Below are 11,954 nucleotides of genomic sequence, written 5' to 3' on the forward strand. Positions count from 1 at the left end.
TGTTGGTGAGGATGTGGAGAAAAGGGAACCTTCTTGCACAGTTGGTGAGAATGTAAGTTGCTGCAACCACTATGGAAAGCAGTACGGAGTTTCCTCAAAAATGTACAAATGGAAATACCATATGATCCAGCAATTTCACTTGTGGGTGCCTACCTGAAGAAAACCACTAACTTGAAAAGATATCTGAACCCACATGTTCTTTGCAAAACTATTTACAATAGTCAAGATGTGGGAGCAACGTAAATGTCCATCATTGGATGAATAGACCAAGAAAATGTGGTGTATGTGTATTTATATATGTAAAATTCAGCCATAAAAAAGGAAATCTTGGCATTTGGCATCATGGATGGATGTTGGAGTTATTATGCTAAATGAAATAAGAAAGATAAGATGGCATATTATCTCACTTATATGTGGAATCTGGAAGAGGGGAAAAAAAAAATGAGCTCATGGCTACAGAGAACAGACTAGAGATTGCCAGAGATGGGAGTGGGGCACGCAGAATGAGTGAAGGCAGTTAAAAAGTACATACTTTGCACTTGCAGCTATAAAATAAAGTCACAGGATGTAATATACAGCGTGGTGACCATAGTTAATAATATTATGTATTTGAAAGTTGCTAAGAGAGTAGATTTCAAAAGTTTTTATCACGGACAAAAATTTTGTAGCTGTGTATGATGTTGATGTTGACTAGGCTTATTGTAGTGATCATTTTGCAGGAAGTCTCTAATGGTATGCACTTGAAACTCATATAATGTTATATGTTAACTATGTCTCAAAAAAAAAAAAGGCTGGGAAAGGAATTGTGAGGTGTCAGAGTGACAGATTGAAATTTAAGTGTAGTGTCAATGGAAATCCTCACAGAAGAATCTGCTTTTTTATAATATATAATTTTTATTTTTCCACTGATACATTATTTAGAAAAAAACTGTTCTTGGGGCATCTGAGTGGTTTAGTCAGTTGGGCATCCAGCTCTTGGTTTCAGCTCCGGTCGTGGTCTCTGTGTCCTGGAGTTAAGCCCTGCCTTGGGCTCTGTGGTCAGTGGGGAGTCTGCTTGAGATTCTCTCCATCTCCCTCTTCCCCACCCTGTACTCACACATGCTCTTTCTCAAATAAAATAAATAAAATCTTAAGTTTAAAAAAAAAGCTCTTCTAAGAACTTATCTTCTTAATTGAGGTATAATTGATATATAACATTGTATCAGTTTCAGATACACAACATAATGATTTGATATATGTATATATTGTGGTATGATCACCCCAATAAGTCTAGTTAATATCTGTCACCATACATAGTTTTCAGGAATTCACTTTTGAATAATACCTGGAGGAAATGAGGGAGCTAGTACATGAGTCTCTGGGAAGGAGTTTTCTGATGGAGGAAATGGCTAGTACAAAGGCCCTGAGGCAGGACTGTGCCTGCCCAGCTTAAGGAACACAGGAAGGAAGCCATTGTAGCTGAAAGAGGAGTAGGAGATGAACCTTGAGAGTAGGAGATGCCTTGTAGGTCCTGGTATGGATTTTGTCCTTTACTCTGAGATGGAGGGTCTTTGGGGATTCTGAGTTGAGGAGGGATATATTCTGACATTATAGCAGAATCCTGAGTTGATTGAAGATAAACAGCAATAGCAAGATTTATGAGGAGACTTGTAGGTAATTCAGATGAGAGGTGATGGCAGCTTGGGTAAGTATGATAACAATGTAGGCAGTGAAAAGTAATCTGGGTATATTTTGATGGTAGAGATAATGGCATTTCCTAACATTGGATGTGGATTATGAGATAAAGAGAGCAGTGAAAATGCCTTTTCATCTCTTATGACACCAATCTAAAGGCTAGTTTTAAATCACTGAAGTTGCCATTTATACTGGGTTGAAGAGTACCCCCCCCCCGCCAATTCATGTCCACTCAGAACCTGTGAAGGTGACTGTTCTTTGAAATGGTTTGCAGCTGTAATCAAGATGAGGTCATGCTGGATTAAAGTGGGTCTTAAATGTAATATGACTGTTGTCTTTATATGAGGAGGCAAATTTGGACACAGACACAAAAACACAGAATGTCATGTGACAACTGAGGCAGAGATTATAGTTAGGCTACCACAAGCTCAGGAATGCCAAGGATTCCTGTGTTTTGTCCCACAATCCAATTGGCAGCCCGTTATCGTATCTCTGGTTTTCCTCTGCTCCATGTAATATTCTTTCTTGCTTCACTTCTTTGAATAACATGTCCTCCATTTTGCAGCCTTGATGAAAACCTCCATCACTAAGCAAGACAATCAGTGCCCCCAAACATCAGTAACCTAATTATACCCAGGTTGAGATAGCCAAGAAAATCCGTTTTCAGTGAACAATCTTTGTTTCTTTAATAGTAAAGTAAGGTAAGTATTTGAATCAAGTCAGTACTCTTCTTATAAGTTAACTAGTCATGCCCAGCAAATGAACAGAACAATGATCTCACAGCGTTTGTGTCAGCTCGGGTCCTCTGGGAAACAAACGCTAAGAGTAGGAAGTACAGCTCTGGGAGAAAGGTCTGTGAGAGATGAAGGGTGAAGGGGCAAGGGTTTATAGATTTTGAGGCAAGATTTGGTTGTGTAGACATTTATGTATTCCTTAGCAACTGAAAGCTCTCTGATTAATTGAGAGTATATGTCTTTGATCAGTAAAACTTTAAAAGAATTTTGTCTAATAAATATGGACCATGGTACATCTTTAAAAAAAATAGTAGACTATATTTTCTGTATATCCCTGAAATTCCTTCTAAATACTAAACCTAGCCTATACTGGGGAAAGCATATTCTGTAGAATCTCTATAGATGGAGAGATGCCAGGGAGAAAGGTGATAGCAATAGAAATGGCATGCAGAATATGTGGTGACTTGGACATTTGCTAATGCTAGTATGAAAGGACTGCACAAGAGATTTTGTGGTCAAAAGGGGAGGCAAGACACCACAGAGGAGGCCGTGGGGTTTGGAGAACATAAGATGACTCCATGTCTCTATCTCTCTCTCTGCAGTAGAGGTGAAGATTACTGTGTTTTGTCCCAGTATGCACATAAATCCCTGCTCAGACCCTAGGACAGGCCCTGTCATTCATCTGGAGGGAGATGGCATTGGCAGCCCTACAAACAGGACCTTACAGAGAGGAGGGAGAACTTCTCTGGACCTTAACTTGGAGCCATCTAGAGATGCTTATGGGGAACACTGGTGAAGGCAGAAGCTGATCTTTGTCTTGAGGCAGGAGGGCGGAAACAAAGCCAAAACAGACGCGAGGGTCCTGTACGGATGAGCGAGCCCTATTTAGCTAAAGCTCTTTGTTATAGGGGAGCTCTGTGTCTGTCTCTCTTATGAACCATGGAAACTGTAGTCTTCCTTGCACATTACAGCCTTTTTACAAGTGGTCATCCAGTCCACACTGTTTAAGCATCCATGACAGGTTCCTTCCTACCTGCCTAGGCAGGCTTAGACAATTATTTAGAGATAACCATTGTAATGTTAATTCACCTCATGTGAGCAAGTCTTTAATTTCTGGTTTACCAGAAGATCAAACTTGATACTCTCCTTTTTGCTTTATGTGGAATGTCTTCTCTGGTTTTTCTAGTTCTTGCTCCACACCTGTCAAGTTAGGTTATGTGGAGGCTGATTATAATATCCATTCAATCGATTTTCCAGGACTTTTTTTGGTCCATTAGTCATTTCAAATTTCATTAACACCAGAGGGTGAATGGGAAAGGGAAAGGTGTTAAACAAAGATAGAAATGACTAATGGACCAGACTTTAATTTTTTTTTAAACAAAATTATAGGCATGGAATTACCCTAAATTGTCATCCATTTTGTGGTTCCATTGGAAATTTACTAGCATATTGGGCATCACTAAATATATCTAAAAGATAGTTACACAGAAACATAATTCAGATATACTCTTATTTCTGAGCCAATAAGTTTGCAGCATTTCCCCACAGTCCTTGTCTCAGCTGCCTGCCTGAATGGAATTCCCACTTCTTTTGGTATGGTTTTGAGAGTTGGGACATCCTCTTTATCTACTGGCTTCTGTGGTATTTACTGCACCCAAAATGAAAGATTTTGTATGTAAATGTTGCCTGGAAAAAACAGAATTATCTTGCTTTCTTTTATTCATTCATTCAAAATAATTATTGCTGTCACAGTCTCATGTGCATTGTTTCCAAACCATAATGATTTGAGACTTATAGAGCATGGTAAAAGAGTTGGGTTGTTTTTTCAAGCAGGCAATTTTGTGAAGCAAATGGTAGTAATCTGAGCCACTACTTGGTTTCTTAAGATTCCATCTGTCCACAGGATTATTTCAGAAGCCATAAATTCCCTACCTGGAGGCTAAAATCCCATGTTTAAAATCCCGGTTTTCCGTTTCCCACAGGTGTGAGAATGTAAAATAAGTCACTCTGATTCACAGAATTTCTTACATCTTTTGGCTTAGAGCATCTCTGAGTTCTTTGTAATTAGTTTAAAAGAAACATAGGGGAAAAGTTAGTCTTTTCAAGTAAACTGCATGATTCCCTTAGGAATTTATACTCAAATGTGTATTTATTTTTAAAAACCAAATGATATGAATATAAGAAATGCAATACTGGGTCAGCCCAATGGTCTAACCAGCCTGTGGTTTCAAAGTCCCATAGTTTTCCATTAATGTTGGCCTGAGAAGTTTGGAGATTTGTTTCAAATTCCCTGCGTTTTTTTGTTTTGTTTTGTTTTTTTAATACTTAAATCTGGATTTACCATTCATTGATTAAACCTTTCCTGAATTTACTTATATCTACAATGTATATCAACTAAAGAAGCAACGAGTTCCCCAATGGCAAGGGTACCACACCTTACTCATCCTGAGATGATAACAAGGACTACTACAGGGCAGTGAAGAAGTGAGTCACTTGCTCCATCACAGTTGTTCTCTTGATCATAAATACTTATATCCCTCCCACATGCAGAACTCACTCCCGTCCCACAGTGCTGCCTTCAATCCTGCAAAAGCTCATTTAATCATGGTATCTGCCAAAAGCCTAGGATCTTGTGATCCTTATCAGTATAGGCCAGGTTTATATTAAAAATAATTGTATGGATATATGGAAAACAATCTATTTTTCTAGCGATATAGTACAGTCGATATTTACCAGAGAAAATTCTTTAAAACATTGCAGACTTGGGGCGCCTGGTGGCTCAGTGGGTTAAGCCTCTGCCTTCGGCTCAGGTCACGATCTCAGTGTCCTGGGATCTAGCCCCACATCGGGCTCTCTGCTCAGCAGGGAGCCTGACTCCTTCTCTCTCTGCCTGACTCTCTGCCTACTTGTGATCTCTGTCTGTCAAATAAATAAATAAAATCTTAAAAAAAAAAAAACAAAAAACAAAACAAAAAAAAACATTGCAGACTTGCTTAATCAGAGTGATTTCAGCTGCTAGGGAATATGTAAATGTCTACCCAACCAAATCTTGCCTGTAAAACTCTAAAATGTATTACTCAGTCGCCTGTCCCCAAAACATTTCCTGCTTTTCAAAATAGAGAATACTGAACAGGATTTAAAGCTTTCCTTGATGACTCAGGGCTACTATTATGGAAAACAATTTCATGATGATGTGATTTCCTAGGGATTTTTAAGGTGGGTAGGGCTGCTAGCTCCTACTGAATGGCCCCAGAACCTCGCACTCTTTGAATTTTCTTTTAACTTGCTACCTATCACCTCCCTTTCCTTATCAGCTGACACTTTGTGCTTGTTGGTGTACCTGCCCTTGTTGCTCTTAATCTGTGTTAATCTAATTTAGGGTCATAGACTAAATCGACTCTCAACAACTACTCTTTTTTAAAAAGATTTTATTTATTTGACAGAGAGATAGCACAAGAAGGCAGAACGGCAGGCAGAGGGAGAGGGAGAAGCAGGCTCCCCGGCAAGCAGGGAGCCCGATGTGGGACTCCATCCCAGGACGCCGGGATCATGACCCCAGCCGAAGGCAGCTGCCCAACCAACTGAGCCACCCACGTGCCCCAACTATTCTTTTTTTTAATTCTCCTGTTCGCTTTAAACTTTTGGCCACCTCTTTCCTCTGCTGTCAGATGCCACTTTCATGTGTTTCTGTGTACTTATCTGTGCCTATCTTAAAAAGCTTGTTTTAGTAGCCTGGAGGAAGATTGAGAGTAATTGTGTAAAATTGTAGAAATGTGCATAAATTTTGTGATATCTCCTTTCTATTTTGGAGCCACTTGTCCTCATTTACAGAACTGCGGCTGTGTTTTAGATGTTAAAAGTTGTTTCAGGGGCGCCTGGGTGGCTCAGTCCGTTAGGCTTCTGCCTTCGGCTCAGGTCATGATCTGGAATCGAGGCCCGCAAGAGAGATCAAGTCTCTTTTGCTCTCTTTGTCTCTCTTTCAAATAAATGAATACAATTTTTTTTAAAAGCTATTTTCAGTCTATCACTGAAAGGAAAGATTTTAGAAAGAGAAAGCAAATAAGAAAATAGATTATTTTTAAAAATCAATTTCCTTGACCTTAATTATCTAAATAAAAAAGTTGATAAAAGGATGGTTGGATTCATTATTTCTGCTTTGAAGCCAATTAGTGCTGTGCAGATTTATCTGTTAGAAGGTCATTTATTCTTTCTTAATCATTGTAAGTATCTCCAAGGAGGGAATTACTTTTTATTCATTTTTTTTTTAGATTTTTTTATGAATTTATTTGACAGAGAGAAATCACAAGTAGATGGAGAGGCAGGCAGAGAGAGGGAAGCAGGCTCCCTGCTGAGCAGAGAGCCCGATGCGGGACTCGATCCCAGGACCCTGAGATCATGACCCGAGCCGAAGGTAGCGGCTTAACCCACTGAGCCACCCAGGCGCCCCTTTTTATTTTATCCTCACCTCTGCCGCCACCCCATGATATCTGAGTAAATGATGTTTCACTGCTTTGTTTCAGAGCTTTGAACAAAAATTAAAAGGTGATGCTACACGGACAAATTTCATGCATAGAGATTTCAAGTACCCACCTGAGTCTGGTTCCTATCTCCTGGGAATTTTATAGCAAAAAGCTGGTTGCTGGGCCTGTGTGTCCACGTTTAGCATTTTCCTGACCTACAGAGCAGGAACAGGAGGTGACGGCGTGTTTCATCAAAAGGACGCCCCATTATTTTATGTTAACTGTGCTCCTTTATCTCTCTGTTCGTACGAACACTAGAGTATTACTGTGTTTACTGCGCCCAGGAAGAATTTCTTGAATCTAAAGAGTGAGCAGTTTGAGGAGACTGAAGAAGGGAAGGCAAAGAATTCCGTTTTCCTTTTTTTAGCCTTCTGGTTCTTTCATGAACTGCATGCAGGTCTTAGACAGACTTCTAGTGCCCACTGACTTCTTCCTGCCTCTGGGTTCTTTTCCTTCCGTCACTCATAGATAGTGTTTATGCAAGTGTTGACAGGCAGCTTTTTCCTCAAGGATGCTGGAAGGATGGTTACCTTGAAACTAAACATTAGGCTCCCTGCCCAGTACCACAGAAAGTGGACAAGGCGCGGGGGGGCGGGGAGGCTCTTAAATTTGTCCTCCCAAAGAGCTAATCTCTGCTTTTTGGTTTGAGAATTACTCATATGCCCCCATTCTCCTAGTAAGTGATGGCTTGTTAAACTTTTCTCCATGTATATACACAAAACAGTGTGACTCAAACGGAGTGAATATTCACATTGTCCACACAGTAAAACTTCCATCAATTCCATCTGTTTCTTCTAGCCCAAGCCCCACAGATTAAACTGTGACATAGCAGGTGAAATATTGAAATAATGACTAAAGGGTTATTAAGTGTGTTTCCTTTCTCAGTCTACTTTTATATTAATTTTTTTAGTAACTTAAAATATTACTATTTACCTAAAGATGAAAACACAAGCAATGGAAACTATGACTGAGGCCCAGCTAGACTCAAGCATCTAACATTGGGCAGCCCTCTTACGTGTGCTTTCATGGGAAAGTTCTAGGGATTTGTTCATTTAATTACTTATTAGAACAGAAGAACAGAGAAGTAGAACTGCTCTTTGCTGTGTCCATTCTAAGTTAAATAGTTAAAACAGCAACAGTGATTTAAGAAAGATTTTTCAGCGGTCATATATACTTTATTAACACCAACATAAGCTCTGTGCTGAACACTACTCATTTTTCTGACCTCCAGCTCAGCTTTATGAGGCTGATTCCCTGAGGAATAGACATAGATAAGTGAAGGCACCAGTACACCTTAATATGTGGTTTTGAAGGTGACATTAATTATAAATCATCACTTCCAGATGGATATTCTGGCCCCAGAATTTTTTTCCTATTGAAACAACATTCAAAGATAGTATTTCTGTCTCCGGCAAAGGTAACACCTTTTTGGATCTAAACCTATCATCCTTGTTATGATAATAGAGAAAATACAAAAGTATATAATTCTCCACCTTAGATTGATTAATTCCATGTTTCTGATATTTTCTGGTCAGTTATTTTTTAAAAGATGATTTATTGATTTAGAGAGTAAGCATGAGCAGGGAAGAGTCAGAGATAGAGGGAACAGCTCAGCAACGTGAGACTCAACCTCACGACCCACATACTTGAGCCAAAATCGAGAATTAGATACTAAGCCAATTGCCACTGCCCAGGCGCTCCTGGTCAGTTTTTTATCATGGGTTACCTCTGTGTTAGGTAACTTACCAGTAATCTTTCAAAGATCGTATCTAAAAGGCATGGAAAAGTATTATGAACTTTAAAATGACACTTTCTTACAGTACTTCTAGCGTATTAAGGTTACATTAAAAACCAGGAATATACATTTATTATGTATTATATATAATAATAATGTTACTTATATATATATATAAAATACATTTCCTCCACCCTTAACTCAGCCTATCTCTCAAATAATGACCAAAGGATTATTAAGTTTGTTTCCTTTCTCAGTCTACTTTTATATTAATTTTTTTAGTAACTTAAAATACTAGTTTTTAAGGACTTATATCCTAATTCCAGTAGAAAATGAGTAACTTACAAAAGTTCTACTTTCAGTGAAATCACTGCTGAGTCAGAAATTCATTTGTGCAATAGAAACCCTTCTATGTGACTGCTTTGGGAGCTGAGTAATCTGGATATATAAGCACCAGATATTCCAGAACCCTTTTCTCCCGCTGACCTCATGTAACTGAGGCTGCAGAATCCAGTGTAGCCTGTGCCTGGAAACGCTTCCAGCCAACCCCTCTCTACCTCCCCCACCTCTCTTATCCTACTTCCTGCTGCCATGTCATTCAAGCCCCAGACTGTCTGGCTTAACCAGCTTTCCGGGTAGGCAGGACTCACTACAGGCAATTCCATTGTAATACGTGCTTAAAGGAAACAAATAGAATAAGCAGCAAATGGTAATATATTTTACAAGCGGGTATTATATTTTCAGTTTTTCTTATGATTTGTTGGATTTCTGTCCAGTTTGTCCTTGTCTTTTCATTTTAGTTTGCCCATGTTTTAATATTCTCAAAATAGCTTATCTTGAAATCTTGCCTTCCGTTTTGTATAGAACTCAGAAGGAGAATGGCGCCTTTCTGAGAAGCCAAATAACTTTGTGTCATATTGTAACAAACAGAACCTTTACTTGGGAGCAAAGTATCACCATAGTTAAATGCTCTCCAGATGCCTGCTTTGCCACCAGAGTGTAAACAGATATTTTCCAGCCTGTATTTACCTCTTCAAAATGCAGCCCTTAAAAAAAAAAAAAGAAAAGAAAAAAAAGGCATTAAAAAAGTTTGTCGCCTCCAACTGTGGACAATTAGTATTTTCCTCCATTTCGGGCATCTAAGAAGCATTAGAACCTGGCCTGCCATTCTGGAAACTCTACTGATTGGTTTAACAGTGTGGAAGTCCGCCTGGACTGCACGGAGTGGGGGTGAGAGGGAGGGGGGACCCATTCCTGTTCCTTGGACCCATTCCTGTTCCCTAGAGGCTTTCAGTGAGGGAATAAAAAATGAGAAACAAGTAGAAAAGCTTAAAGGTTTAAATTAGCATAATCCAGTATGGGGGTCATCTCTGATAATGTCTAAAGATTCTAGAAATCCTTAGAGCTCTCCACTGTGCACTTACCAGGGGCTCCTTGAAAGACGCTGCAGACATAACATTTCATCTAGCACTATTCTGGGGATGAGGAGTACAAGGGGGAATGCAGAGGGCGCTGGTCTCCCTGAGCTTATACTTCCGTGAGGAAACAGATAATTGTACACTTACTCTCAAAAGTAAATATATAAGCATAGATTTGGTAAGTTCCAGAAATAAAAAGCTCAGTTTACATGGGAATGTAACTTGGTTTAGATTAGAGGAGTCAGGGGAAATTAGGGATGGGAAAGGGAGAGAGGAAATACGAAATAGGGAGAGGGGGCAGACATCCAGATAGAAGCGCTGCTGTATGTGAAGACCCAGAAGCGTGTGATAACTTGTCTGTTGCAAGGACTGAAGAAAACGCTAATATGCAGAGATGGCAGGACCATCGAGGGGCTAAGTCAACCATGATGGTTTTACAAATTTGACGACTTTGAAACTGTTTCCTTGAAGATAATGAAAAACTTGAGAATTTAACAATTAGTGCAATAAAACTACCACTTGGTTAGGGATACTCTAAAAATATTTGTGTGAGCTGTATTCATGAGGGATTGAGTTCAGCTGCAAGTAAGAGAAAAGCCAACAACAGGGGCTGAAACCATGGAGTGGCTTCCCTTTCTCACACAAGTACAAAGCTAACTGGTGGCTGGCTGTTGGGTGGCCCAAGGTCTCCGTGATTTTCTAGGCCTTTCCCTCATGACTACAAGGTGGCTACTTGGGCTCCGGTGCCAGTCACTATCTCAACTTTACAGGCAGGGGCAGGAGTAATGTGTGTATCAGGAAAGCAAAATCTTGGAACTTGTCCACAGACTTTGCATGAATTTTTTTGGTCAGAAGAGTGTCATATGGCCATTCCAAGTTGCCAGAGAAAAGAGCTGGTGATCAAAATTGGTTTCTCTTAATAAGGAAAAAGGGGAGTATGGATAGTGGATGGGCAATTAGTTGTCCTTGCAACATAAGGTTTTTTAGCCTACTTTGTGGTTGGAAATGCTTTTTTCTATATCCATGCAAGTGATTTTGTTACATGTGTTTTATTTATTTTTTATTTATTTTTTAAATATCTTTTTGAAGATTTATTTATTTTAGAGAGACAGAGAGTACACCGATGGGCAGAGGGAAAGGGAAAAGGGGAGAAACAGACTTCCTACTGAATAGGGAGTCTGACACAGGGCTCTATCCCACAACCCATGAGATCATGTCCTGCACCAAAAGCAAGAGTTGGACACTTAACCGAAGGAGCCACCCAAGGGCCTCTTTTTACACGTGTTTTAATAAGTCAAGACTTTGGGGAATGTGTTCATCCTTTTTTTTTTTTTTAAAGATTTTATTTATTTATTTGACAGAGAGAAATCACAAGTAGGCAGAGAGGCAGGCAGAGAGAGAGAGGAGGAAGCAGGCTCCCCGCTGAGCAGAGAGCCCGATGCGGGACTCGATCCCAGGACCCCGAGATCATGACCCGAGCCAAAGGCAGTGGCTTAACCCACTGAGCCACCCAGGCGCCCCTGTGTTCATCCTTTATAGTCCAAAGAAGTCTGTTGTAGTATTAACTGCAGTTAAACCAAAATGAATCTTCTTGTGATGAGTGCATTTGATTGACACCTGTGTTTAACATAGATTGGTTTCACTTAGGGCTGCCTCTTGTCCTGCTCCACAGACCTGGAGCATTTGCTCTGTTCTCTTCCCCTGCTAAAAGGCAGACAGTCATGTGTTGGCTTCCATAGTCTGTCTGTTGTGGCTTGGAGTGAAAGAAAACCATGAAATAAACTTTCTAAAGGATTTAACCAGTTCAAGCTGTATACCATCTATTGTACTTGTGTTTTTAGAACTCTAGGTTAGCTTTCCCATCAGTATTTTC

Source organism: Neovison vison, chromosome 4, assembly GCF_020171115.1.
Source record: "Neovison vison isolate M4711 chromosome 4, ASM_NN_V1, whole genome shotgun sequence".
NCBI classification, from domain to species: Eukaryota; Metazoa; Chordata; class Mammalia; order Carnivora; family Mustelidae; genus Neogale; species Neogale vison.